General features: G+C 33.8%; 1 pseudogene; it reads right to left on the reverse strand.

The window, feature by feature from the left end:
* The window catches only part of LOC134692372 (methionine--tRNA ligase, cytoplasmic-like), a 147,514-nt pseudogene that overhangs the window by 122,232 nt on the left and 10,746 nt on the right, over positions 1–14,536 (reverse strand).

Consider the following 14,536-nt stretch of genomic DNA (forward strand, 5'->3'; position numbering starts at 1 on the left):
GTCGAGGGATGATACCCAGGCTGATATGGAAAAGGCCATGTATTAATCGCTTTATCATATACTTCCGACAATAGTTTTATGTAAGGCAAAAAAAACAACACCCAAATGCAACAACTAAAACAGTCAAATACTTTATAAAGAAGTTAAGTTATAAGTCCAATATGCTATAATTGTCAACCAACAGCATCACTACCTCCATATATATGTACATTGTATGGTTACATTTCCTATAGAGGCATTTTGAAACATTGAATATTTGGAAGAGTTTCATGATCATTATTACTCCATGTTTGTTGTACTATAAAATGATTCATAATTGCCAATGGCATTTGTTAGCAAGTACTAAACTATCCCAACAAAAGGTCCCGTAAATTTTAACGTCATCAATATCTGACGTCACAATGGAAAAATAAACAACCGATACCGGAAACACCGGAAGTAACTTGCACGAGAAGCACTGTTATGGGTTTTTGCACGAGACGCCCCTGATATGGGTTATCAGACCGGGCTTATATGGGTTATCAGCCTGGGTGGGTAATTATGGCTTGTGTACTTCCGTTCGTTACACATATGCAAAAGCTATCATATTAATGCTAAGTATATGATAAAAGGTGTTATTGTTACAATATTAAAACAATAATGGGCAAAGTTCAATAACTCCTGTACAAATTGTCAAATATAACTGATAAAACATCACATTGACAAATAGTTGATCACATATGAATGCTTTAAGTCAAATGGTCCCTGAACATGTATGAGCTTAAGACAGAAGGATTGACAAATGGAGACCATTGCATATCCTCTTAATGAGACCCACAGAAAACAATTACAACAAGGGGGAGTATTTACCTTATCAGTGTACCCTGACAATGGTACTTGTGTTCCCCATTTTAGATCTCTTATGATACATCTGGGCTTTAGTCCATCTCGTATCCAAGAGCTTGTAATTACTTTGGCATTATTTGTCCATGTGCCTGATTTGAATACTTTGTCTAGATGTTTATGCAGCTGTGGTTCAATCTAAAAAAAAAAGATGATCTTATTATTTTTCAAAAAGTAATAAATTATCAGTAGTTGCAAAATTATGTTTAAATTGTGCTTACATTTATTTTACCTCAACAAGGTCAGTGGCAAAAACAAATTTTTCTTTATTCTATATTTACTTCCTTTGAAAAATATATACAGTATAATGAAATCAATGAAATATAAACATCAATTGCCTTTTTTAATTGTTATGCTAAAAGCCAAAAGAATCAAAGCGCTGTAAGCACTGTAGGCAGTTAACCAAAAACCAAGGCAAACATAAATATTTTCAATAGCAACGTATATATATATCTACAGTACAAAAGTTATGAGACACAAATCAGACAAATTTTTACTACCACAGGGATCAATGGTGAGGTCTGACTCACCTGTCCATAGTAAATGTAAATGCCTCCCACCTTCACCCCAAGTCCATGATGTTTAAGTTTGGAATAAACTGACAGGTGTTAGGTCTAGCAAAGTGATATGCATATGTGACGCCTATGAGATTGACCTTGTATGTCATTCAATCTTTTTGAAATGACAAACAGGAATGAATATGGTTTAGGAGTTGGTATCTCAATCTTTTACAAGTTCTCAAAACACACACAAGAGGGTGTGGGGTGACCCTAGGGACTACCCCTATTTTTCATTTGATTTTTTATATTTTCCCATACATGAATATATATGGTTTAGGGGTGGGGATCTCGACCGTTATCAAGTTTTCAAACAGGAGGGGGTGGGGAACCCCAGTGACTTCCCCTATATTTCATTTAATTTGTTATATTGTCCAATACATGAATATATATGGTTGAGGGGTGGGGATTTCATCTGTTTCCAAGTTATCAAACAGGATTGGGTAGGGTGCCCCTAAGGACTCTCTCTATATTTCATTTGATTAGTTCTTTTGTCCCATACATGAAAATATATGGTTTTATTTAAAGGTGGGGATCTCGACTGTTTCCAAGTTCTCAAACAACAGGAGGGGTGGGGTGACCGCAGGGACTCCCCCTATAATTTATTTGATTTGTTATTTAGTCCCATACATGAGTATATGTGGTTAAGGGGTGAGGATCTCGACTGATTCCAAGTTCTCAAACAGGAGGGTGCAGTGACCCTAGGGACTCCCCCTATAATTCATTTGATTTGTTATATTGTCCTATACATGAATATTAGGGATGTCAAAAGATCGGAAATGTCATACTCGGGTACTCGCGAGTACTCGGAAGAATCTTAAACGTCTATTGAAAAGTTAAGATTTTAGTTGGATGCAGTATTTATGTTATTTATACCATTTATAAACATATTAAGAAAAACAAACGTACTGTAAACATAGCTTGGTCCTCTGTTTTTTTGTGTCAGTCAAACAATGAACTACCGATCGCCGTTTCTACAAATAACCTATCATAATAACAATTAGTGTTTGTGTACGTGTTCCTGAACCAATTTTCAATAAAATAAAAAATATTTGCGTATAAAGTCCGACAAAGTAGACAATATATTTTACATCTGTTCCTGAGGAGTTGGTATTATAATACGACTTGTTCATTAATTTGTCAACAACAATATTGGATTTCAAATTACTAGTGCTTTTTCGTGTTGCTCAGTCTTACTTTTTCTGTGTTATGCTTTTTTGCACTATCGTTTGCCTGAATTTATCTTTTTGGGTCTGAATGTCGCTGTCGGAATTCGCCTATCTTTAAATTGTAAATTAAACAACAATAGTTAAGTTTCAAATACAGAGTAATTAAATTAATTTACATGTCTTGATTAACAAACAAAGGTAAGTTTTTACGGCTTGTGATAAGTTAATTATTAATCCAAGAAAGTATTTATCCGTGTACAAACACCGTTGAAAATGTCTCTAATCAGCTGCATGGGGTTCATGGGGTTCACCCAGGTCACTTTGATTTTGTTCTTGTTTAGAAATAAGATATGGTCAATAATTTCAAACTAAAGACTGTTCGACTTTTTTATTTTTTGTTACCAGTAGTGTACATGAATGCATTTCCTCGGAAGGAAAGGACATTGCTGAAACTACTATAATAGGTAGTATCCTCAGGATAAACATATTTATGTTGTTAATTAATTTTATTTAGTATTACGCAGGGGATATTTCAACGGAACTAAAGTGAGTAGAAATGTGAAGAGAAATATCTCAAGATATATAACTAGCAAACGAGTATCCGAGTACTAAAACTGTACTCGAGTACTCGGCCTTCCGATCGAGTACCCGAGTATTCGAGTACTCGTTGACATCCCTAATGAATATATATGGTTTATGGGTGGGGATCTCAACCGTTTTCAAGTTCTCAAACATGAGGGGTGGGATGACCTTCAGGGACTCCCCCTATATTTTATTTGATTTATTATATTGTCCCATATATGAATAAATATGGTTTAGGGATGGGGATCTCGACTGTTTCAAAGTTCCCAAACAGGAGGGGTGCGGTGACCCCAGGGACTCCACCTGTATTTCATTTGATTTGTTATATTGTCCCATACATGAATAAATATGGTTGAGGGTGGGGATCTCGACTGTTTCCAAGTTCTAAAGCAGGAGGTGGTGGGTGACCCTAGGGACTTCACCTATATTTCATTTGATTAGTTATATAGTCCCATACATGAATGTATATGGTTGAGAGGTGGGGATCTCATCCGTTTCAGAGTTATCATACAGGAGAGGGTAGAGTGCCCCAAAGGACTCCACATACATATCATATGATTTGCTTACATTCAGGTATCATATAATCTAGTTGCACTATATGTGTAAAATAAGAAACTTCCAGCTACTTTAACTGACCCATCAAAATTGAGGGGAAAAAATACCCATTGATATTGCAGTAATATGTTTACTCTTTAAAAGCATCTAACTTGCTTTACCAACATGTATTACTGATAAAGAAAATGTATACTGTCACCAGGACCATGTTAGATATACTGTTCCCAGCTGTCACAAAGACTCAAATTGTATTGGATTTTTGACATTAAAATTTGTCAAAAAGTAATTTTAAATTTCAGTACAAAATATTTTCTGTTTTTTCATTCTTTTACATATATCTTTTGGTTTTCAATTGTGTTTATATTTATTTACCATGCAAAGATGTATTTTGTCATCTGTCTGATTTTTTTAAAAGTTGATCGCCAAAACCCGGAATTACCCATATCCGCTTCTAGAATCGGATCCGATATTGTAATTTTCTTCTCATGTCAGCCTTTTTGTTTTCAATGTTGTTTTTGTCAGATACGATTTTACTCGAATTTACACATTATTTGTTGGCGATTTTCTGTATAAAGCTAGCGGTTGAACAAAATGAACATCGCTGTCATGAATAATAATGCTAAAAACAAGTTTTGAGATCGTTTATTAGGAGACTTTGCAAAGTTATTTTTTTATTTCCTCTCAAGATTTATCTCAAGTCGGGCATGTCGAGCGTAGCTAGTAACCATGTCGAAAGTCCGACTGCAAAAGTGGAAGGTTGCAGACCTCGGACAACCGCTAATTTGAACCCCTGCCTCTAAATTGAAAAGATACAAACATTTCGTCTATTAATTTAAAATAGCCATCAACAGCATGAACAGTGGAACTTATTTTAAGACTACTGACGTAGTTAACTACGTATTGACGACAAACAATATTCCTACGACTTTTGCCATTTGGGAAATCTAAACTACTTGTCTTTAGAGATTTTTTAAACATTTCATACATTTGTTCTTTGACAGCTTAGCCAAAATCTCGGGGGATAATAAACTACATAAAGATTCCTAATATGCCCTTCTTCCTATGTGCAACCTCAAAAATTTTGGATAAATCGACGATCATTTAAGGTTTTTCTGGTCATATTTTTTGTAATCAAGAATTAAAAGTATGAAAAAACTGTCCAATTAGTTATAAATAACATAACATCCAGCTAGATAATAACAATGGCACATATTTCAGCATTTATTGGGTAGAACACAAATCTAGGGTGCTCGCATAAGGCAGCTTAACTGCCTAAAAATGACTTGTTCATTATATGTAAAATTCAAATGAATTCTGAATAATGTAAACTAACTTATCTTCACAAGCAACTTTTTTTTTATTCACTACTTGAGCGAGAAGAAAAATAGAGTGAAGGTGAATTGTCGGGAATTAGTAAAACCCAGATGTCCTAACATAAATTCCTAAAAAAATAAGACTATCATGAAAATAAATCCCTGTGAAGTTAGCTAGAAAGGGCATAGCGCAAAAGAAAGTATCTCAGAAATATAAGTTTGGTTTACAGTATGTAGATTGATTTCTGATGTAGCTTTACCTTGTGCACATCTAAGAATAAATATTGTGTACTTTTGATGACTGAGATAGCTTTACATTGTGCACATCTAAGAATAAATGTTGTGTACTTTTTGTCAACTGAGACAGTTTTATTGTGGGTTAATCTAAGAATAAATGTTGTGTACTTTTCATGACAGATGTAGCTTTACCTTGGGTAAATCTAAGAATAAATGTTGTGTACTTTTGAAGATTGAGATAGCTTTAATTTACCTTGGGTAAATCGAAGAATAAATGTTGTGTACTTTTCATGACTGAGATAGCTTTACCTTGAGTAAATCTAAGAGTAAATGTTGTGTACTTTAGATGACCGAGATAGCTTTACCTTGGGTAAATCTAAGTATAAATGTTGTGTACTTTTGAAGATTGAGATAGATTTAATTTACCTTGGGTAAATCTAAGAATAAATGTTGTGTACTTTTCATGACTGAGATAGCTTTACCTAGGGTAAATCTAAGGGTGCAATCAAAAGTTTTTTTCTATGACGTCACATTTTGAGGGACCATGCATAAGTGACCCTTAGTGGTGGACTGATTAATAAAGGTACTTGTATAAAACTAGATATCACTGGAATCAGAATGTTCTCTAGTTTATAATGAAATAAAAATAATGCGTACTTTTAATATATTAAAAACATTCCATCCAATGAACATGGGGAAAAAAAGGTCTAATATTAACATAAAAAACTTGAAACCAGGTCATGTGCACAGCCATGAAGACATGATCCATGCACATTTTTCATAATCAAAACTGTATGAAATTTATAGGGTTTTACCTGGCCTTTCAAAAACATCTTGTTTCAGGGTACAGTCTCCTGCTCCGAAAAGAGCTACAGTGGCTGTAAATAAGTTTTCAATTTTCTTTGCCAAATAACAGGATGTTTACAGTGTTGTTTCCCCTCAAAACATGTATATTTAATATAATTTTCAAAATTATTTCAATCATTCAATCTGTTTTAATTGAAAGCTGATTAACTGATTTTTACAATCAACTACAAAAAACATGATACTTTTTCACCAATTGAGTAAATAAACAGGGGTTTCCCTCCATGGTTATTTTTAGTATAATAAGTAAGTTATTAGGAATAACCCCAAGTTTTTTATACGAAACTGTTTATAGAACCTGTAAATGTTGTGTACTTTTGATGACTGATGTAGCTTTACCTTGGGTAAATCTAGGAATACATGTTGTGTACTTTTGAAGATTGAGATAGCTTTAATTTACCTTGGGTAATACTTAGAATAAATGTTGTGTACTTTTGATGACTAAGGTATCTTTACCTTGGGTAAATCTAAGAATACATGTTGTGTACTTTTGATGACTGATGTATCTTTACCTTGGGTAAATCTAAGAATAAATGTTGTGTACTTTTGATGACTGAGATAGCTTTACCTTAGGTAAATCTAGGAATACATGTTGTGTACTTTTGATGACAGGTGTAGCTTTACATAGTTTACACTTCGGGTTGCGTAGATCTACGGCATTAATTAATTTTCCACAGCAGAAACAAACGTGTGTAAATCTTCCAGAGAGAACATACAAATATAAAACATCTTCATCAATAGTTTTTTTATATAAATCCTGACAAGCTTTTCATTCGAAATGAAAGGCAAAATTTTGTACAAATATGAAACATCGTGAACAATATTGTCTTCTGTATTTGTGTGACAGCTTTTAGATCAAAATATACATTAGAAAATTTACAAAAGAGTCTAATTAATTTAAAAAAATATAATAAGTGTTTTTGTACTTTTGCTGATATTTGATTTTAATGGTTTTACCAAAGTCTGAATTCAATCCTATAGAAAATTTGTAATTAGTTGAACAATCATTGTTAACCTTTACCCTTGAAATCCATAAAAATGGGTATCTCACAAATAATGAGTAATCCAAAGTAACCTACCTATCACAAGCTGTACAATGAAGTTGATCAATGCTGTCTTTCAATATAAATCCTTGATTGTATAACTTCCAGAATATATCTTGTGCTATACTGAAACAAAAAATGTATTGTTTTATCAATAATTGTTTCAATAAAAAAACTTACAAAGCAACTTCATAACACAATATTTAGCAGACCAGTATCGTTGTTTTATTACAGTTTTAAAAGTTTATAGACTTGATAGTTTTTTTTTAATTTTATGGGTTTAAAAATCTCCAACCTTTCTCTATGGCTTCTCAGAATCAGTAATTTGTTATCAAAATTATACGTCCATATTCAATAGTTTATACTGTAGAAAATCAAAATGCTGGATAGCACCTGTGGAAAATTTGCAACCGTAGATTGTAATATTTCAAATAGATTGTAAATGTGTAGATTGCGTGGTTACCTTTTTTTCCTACTTAAAAAAACAACAACTTTATACAAGAAGTAATTGTAACAGGATGCTGCTACGAAGTCTCTGCCCAAACAAAGCTCTCAAAATTAGTCATTCCCTCGGTCGCCTGACATTGGGCAAAGTCCAATACAAATTGGTCTGGTCTAGTAAAGTGATATTCACAAGTGACGTCTAGGTATTATACCTGTATGTCATTCAAATCTTCTTGAAATCATGTACAGTAATATTCATGATTTAGGGGTGGGGATCTAGAAAGTTTACAAGTTCTAGAACAGGCAGGAGGTAGGGGTAAGAGTGACCCTAGGTGACTAGCCTTTTATTTCATCTGATTTGTTTTATTATTCTGTACAAGAATATATGTGATTTCAGTGTCTGGATTTCAACAGTTTTCAAGTTTCGAAAAGAAGGGGTGGATCTTGATTGTTTACAAGTTCTCAAAACAGGATGGGGTGGGGTGACACCGAGGGACTCTCCTTATATTTCATTTTATTCGTTTAATTGTCCACTACAAGAATATATATGGTTAAGGGGTGGGGATCTCAATCGTTAACAAGTTCTCAAACATGAGGGGGTGGGGATGACCCAGAGGGACTCCCACTATATTTCATTTGATTTGTTTTGTTGCCCCATAAAAGAATATATATGGTTTAGGGTGGGGATCTCAACCGTTTACAAGTTTTCAAAAAGAAGGGGGGGTCACCCCTGTGGACTTCTTCTATATTTCATTTGATTTATTTGATTGTCCCACACAAAAATATAGATGGTTTATGGGTGGAGATCGCAACCGTTTACAAGTTCTCGTACAACAAGGGGGTGGGAGTGACCCCTGAAAACTCGCCTTCTATTTCATTTGATTTGTTTTATTATCCAGTACAATATATATGGTTTAGGGGGTGGGGATCTCGACCATTTCCAAGTTCTCAAACATGAGGGGGTGGGGCTGACCCAAAGGGACTCCCACTTTATTTCATTTGATTTGTTTTGTTGCCACATACAAAAATATATATGGTTTAGGGGTGGGGATCTCGACCGTTTACAAGTTTTCAAAAAGAAAGGGGTGGGGTGACTGACCCTCTGGAAGTCCTCTATATTTCATTTTATTTATTCCATTGTCCCATACAAAAATATATAATATGGTTTATGGGTGGGGATCTCAACTGTTAACAAGTTCTCAAACAACAAGGGGGTGCGAGTGACCCCAGGGGACTCTCCTTTTATTTCAATTGATTTGTTTTATTGTACCGTATAAGAATATATATGGTTTAGGGGTGGGGATCTTGACTGTTTTTCATTTCTTAAACATGAGGGGTTGGGTGGGGTGACCCCATGAACTCAACCAAAATTTAATTTGATTTATGGTCCTGTGATCATTACTGAAAACCATGTGTGTCTGTCACTTACTGTTTTCAAGTTATAGTCATTTGAAAATTAAAAAAAAAAAATCCCAAAGGGTTCTATAGTTAATTCATCCCTTCTATTGGCCCCTGAAAATACACCTAAATAGACCACAAGAAGAAAAATAATAAGAACTGAGCTAAAACTTTGTGTAGGAAACTTAATTGCAAGTAGTATAAGTACGAATTTTGTTATAGTCAAATTTTCTAATGCAGAATATGTAAAAGGCCGAGTTTGTTGTGGGGCGAGATGAAATACCATGATACTTTCGATTCTCTCTGGCTTTTACATGTTTATTAAACATTTGTAAAAATCGTTGTCAGCATTGAAAAATCTTCATTCATGAAATATATAAACACGGTATTAATTTTCTCTTCAACCGCAGGGAGGTAGGAAACCTTTGAAACCGGGATTATAGTACTCCTGTTTGGAGGCACACATATATGGATTTGACGCATGTCTGAAGAATACCGATAAAAGCATAACCTAGAAACTGCCGTCTCGTTTCGTAGTAATATTTGTGGTTGCCATTTTCAAAACGAAGTTTAATTATTTGATTAAACGATGAAAATTCAGTACATTTTAATTCAAGCTGTATGCTATCAAAATAGAAGAGCTCAAAGTTTCAAAAGCATCTTTCTATTATTAGTTTTCAAACACCAGTACTACATTATCTTCAAGCTAGGACACACATCCTAAAGTAAGATAGTCTGTCTCACCGGAAGTTAAGGCCGATGCCTTAAGAAAGTTTATTGCTATAGCAAGCTATAGCAAACTTTCCAAAAACTGGATGTTTCAGTTACTTATTTTTTTATAACTTAGAAAGATAAACAAGAGTGCACACGCTGAAATGTCTCGCCTTCTTTACTAATCATTGATATTATGTTGATAGTCCTAAATATAAAGCTTTATTACACCTGTCACATAAAAATAACATTAACCAAGAAAATTAAACATTGACCAATGAACCATGCAAATGAGTTCAAGGTCAGATGAACCATGCCAGGCAGACATGTACAGCTAATAATTCTTCCTTACAACAAATATAGTTGACCTATTGCTTATAGTTTAAGAAAAACAGACAAAAACACAAAATTTTAACACTGAGCAATGTGAAAATGAGGTCAAGATCTAATAAAACCTGCGCGACTGACATATAGATCATAAAATATTTCCATACACCAAATATAGTTCACCTATTGCATATAGTATTAGAAAAAAAGACCATAACACAAAAACTTAACTATGGCCACTGAACCATGAAAATGAGGTCAAGGTCAGATGACACCTACCAGCCAGACATGTACACCTTACAATTATTCCATACACGAAATACAGTAGACCAATTGCATACAGTATAAGAAAAACCGACCAAAACACAAAAACGTAACTATAACCACTGAACCATGAAAATGAGGTCAAGGTCAGATGACACCTGCCAGTTGGACATGTACACCTTACAGTCCATCCATACACCAAATATACTAGACCTATTGCTTATAGTATCTGAGATATGGACTTGACCATCAAAACTTAACCTTGTTCACTGATCCATGAAATGAGGTCGAGGTCGAGTGAAAACTGTCTGACGGGCATGAGGACCTTGCAAGGTACGCACATACCAAATATAGTTATCCTATTACTTCTAATAAGAGAGAATTTAACATTACAAAAAATTGTAACTTTTTTTTCAAGTAGTCACTGAACAATGAAAATGAGGTCAAAGACATTGGACATGTGACTGACGGAAAATTTGTAACATGAGGCATCCATATACAAAGTATGAAGCATCCAGGTCTTCCACCTTCTAAAATATTAACCTTTTAAGAAGTAAGATAACGCCACCGCCGCCGGATCAGTATCCCTATGTCGAGCTTTCTGCAACTAAAGTTACGTTGCAGGCTCGACAAAAATTAAAACCTGGTTAGTTCTTATATACCTGCGGCTTTCAAAACATTTGGCTTTAAGCATTGCTGATGTAGGTAAATCCATAATCATGATTTGGACGTCTAACATTCATAAAGTGTTATTTTCATTTTTTGGCGTAAAAGGACAGCAAAAGTTTTTGCTACCTAAAGGTGCTTTTGCCATGTGACACTTATATTATCAGGTATCAAATAGGATGACCAAATGCTTCTATTTTTATGATTTTCTGTGTAAGAGATAGAACTTATTCAAAAATTTGCTTCTATTATGTGTGAAACATCAGATCAATGTGACATTGTCCCAAGCGCTAGAATGAACTTCTATTTTTATGATAATGTATCTTCAAGATAGATCTGAAACATATCTGAGCTTCTATTTGGACCTGCAAGATGTATAATTACAAATGAAACGTCCCGTCAATGTTACCTTGTCTGTTCTTTGATTGTTGTCCTGCCAAAAAAGTCACAATCAAAATTGAACCAATCATAAATTTCTGTATGTAACTTGTTATATTTATCACAGATCTGTTGTGGCGTCAGCTTTTCCTCAATGGCCTTAGTTTCTGTAGCAGTCCCATATTCATCTGTACCACAGACATATAAACAGTTATATCCTCTCTGTCTACAATATCTATAACAGGAAGAAATAATACAGTAGAATCAGCCACATAATTAAAAGTTGCATACAGGCTAACAGAAAAAAAAATCTTTCTTTAAAGGTAAAACACTGACAAAATCTAGCAAATACCATCATAGTTGTGGAATATGACTTAAGCTCAAGATAGAAGTACTATTCCCAGGTTGTGAGTCTATAATTCATACAATAGTCCTTTTTGTTTGTAATTAGTTTGTCAATGGCTGTACAGTCTTCTGTATATATCAACTTTGTGTTATAAGTCATAGTCCCCTGTATATTTCATCTTTTTAAGGCTGTAAAGTCCCTCATTGACATCTTATTTTTGTTAAAAGCTGTACATTTCCCTATATATGTCCAAGTTTTTCTTTGATGACTGTATAGTCCCTGTAGATATCAAGGTTTTTGTTGGGAGTTGAATACGTCACTATTGAATACAACTTTTTGTTGAAAGCTGTACAGTCCCCTGTAGATAAAAGGTATTTGTTGAATGCAAAGCAGTCCCCTGTAATTATGAAATATTTGTTGAAAGCTATATCATCCCCTGTAGGTATTTATGGATGGCAGTACAGTACCCTGTTCATATAAGACATTGTTGAAAATATTCCCGATCAACAATTTAACATACCTAGAGAAGACATCAGCACTAAGTACACAACCAATAATATTACCTATTAGATGTGGCACATTGTTTACATATGGCAGTTCACTGGTAATAAGTATGTTTCTTTCACCCTCTTTTGGCAATCTGTAAATAAGAAAATTAACATGGTTGATTTGAATCAAATAATAACATAGATACATAATTAAGTGAAATTTTACAAGCTATATTTTCATTGTATTTCATCTTCATTCAAAAAAGATTGAAATCAATATGATGAAAAAGATGGGATATAGTCTATAAATCCATGGCAACAAATGCTAACATGCGCCTAACAGTATTATTATTGCTGTTCTCCAACCCAGTCAGTTTTCAGCATGGAAAAAATTGGTAGTGGCTATTTTGCCGGCACTGATTAAAATATCTTAAAACTCAAGCCGGCAAAATAGGATATTTCTATTGAATTAAGATATTTTAATCAGAGCCATCAAAAAAGCAAATTGCAAAGGAGTATAGGTTCAGTACGACCCCTTTTTGGCACCAAAATATAGCAGTTTTACAAAATTGTTAAAATGTAATCTTTTATTTATCTTTTGGAAAGTAGAATGCTTCTCCTCCATAAGTATTGGCTGTTTTTGACAATACAATGCACATATATCGGGTACTAGCATCATTAAGTCATGCTAAATTACTGAAATCTTCACAATTTTAGCATTTTAGTTAAATTTTAGACGGTTTCCGTCTTAAATGAATGTGGCCGCATTCGTGTTCATTCTTAATATTGAAATGTAAGTTGAATTTGATGATAATACATAAATATATAAAGGTTGAGGATGAACACGGATGCGCACACTATCAGTTTTGACAAAAACCATCTGAAAAGTGACGTTTTTTGGCATATTTGATAGATTTTTCATATTTAAGCTTGAATCGGAGTGTTTTCAATGACTAAATCAGTTAAAATCCTTCACATAAACTACTTGAATCAACTGAAATAGACACTTAAGTGTTTAAAAAGTGTCCAAAATCTTTTGTCAGATGGACCGGAAATTTGAGGCCAAAATCGGCCATTACCTTTGCTATTTTGCCAGCACTTATATATAGCCACTACCAAAGTTTATACCTCATTACAATTTCAAGAATTATCCTCAGCTTGTAGCTCAAGTATTTTTCATCAAAGTGCAAAAATGATATTGATTGTAGGAAGAATTTCATTCTAGTATTAAAATGAAATATTTTTACTATTACTTTTCCAACAGTCAATATATATTTTGTAAACCTAAAAGGCTTCATATGTACTTACATTGGATGTTTACGATCCAGTGGTTTTGGACATTTACTCTTCCCAGAATTCCATGCATCTACAGCTGCTGCCAACTCTTCTTTTGTTACAGCTTTGTGTGATGTTACCTATACAAAAATAAGTCAAATGCAAAAAGCTGTACAAATATTTGTTTGTTCAAATTATTACTATGGCTGATACTAAATATACCACTATAAATATTAAAATTTTTCATTGAAAAGAAGATATCAAATTCATTTTGCAAGAAACTTCCAAAATAAAACACAGTTATTTGATGACAAAACAGGCGTCTTTGTTTAACATAAACTGTTAGGTTGGTTGTAATTGGGTCTAAGTTCCATAGCTTCTGTAACAAAATGATATATAATATGGTTATCTACATATGTTGGCAAACAACAGTACCAAATGTGAAATATGTCTTCAAAATGGACTCTGAGGAGGTGAGTTCCTAAGGTTTTATTGTTACAATACTTAATAAGAGAAGAATGTCTCCATAGGACACAGATTGTAAATATATGGCAAATTCCGCATATTTTTCCAATTTATACAAGGACATGACTAGAGAAAGACAAAAGTGACCTCAACCAAATTCAAACTTCACCTCAATCTAACCAATGTCAGGCCAAAAAAAATATGATCTGACCGGTTCTGAGTCATCAAGCTACGGCAGGGTATAGCAAATCTGAAATCATGATGCCACATCATCAGGTTTTACAGAGAAGCTGAGCAAGATTATGCATGAGCAAGAAAGACTGATACAAATTGGTACCTGTATTTCCTCTGGTTCAGCTGCTTTCTCTACTGATGAGGAAGAGGCAGTGGTGGAGGTTGTGACAATAATGATTCCTAAAAAACAACAAAACTGGACTGCTTCACTTACAGTTTTTAGTAATAGTTGAGTTGTTCATTTTTTATCTGACCCTCTTTATAATCAAAGAGCAGATTGTTCTGACGGATATGATTGCCATTGTTTTCATTGATACATGCATTAGTATTATTTTCAA

Source organism: Mytilus trossulus, chromosome 12 (genome assembly GCF_036588685.1).
Source record: "Mytilus trossulus isolate FHL-02 chromosome 12, PNRI_Mtr1.1.1.hap1, whole genome shotgun sequence".
Taxonomy (NCBI): domain Eukaryota; kingdom Metazoa; phylum Mollusca; class Bivalvia; order Mytilida; family Mytilidae; genus Mytilus; species Mytilus trossulus.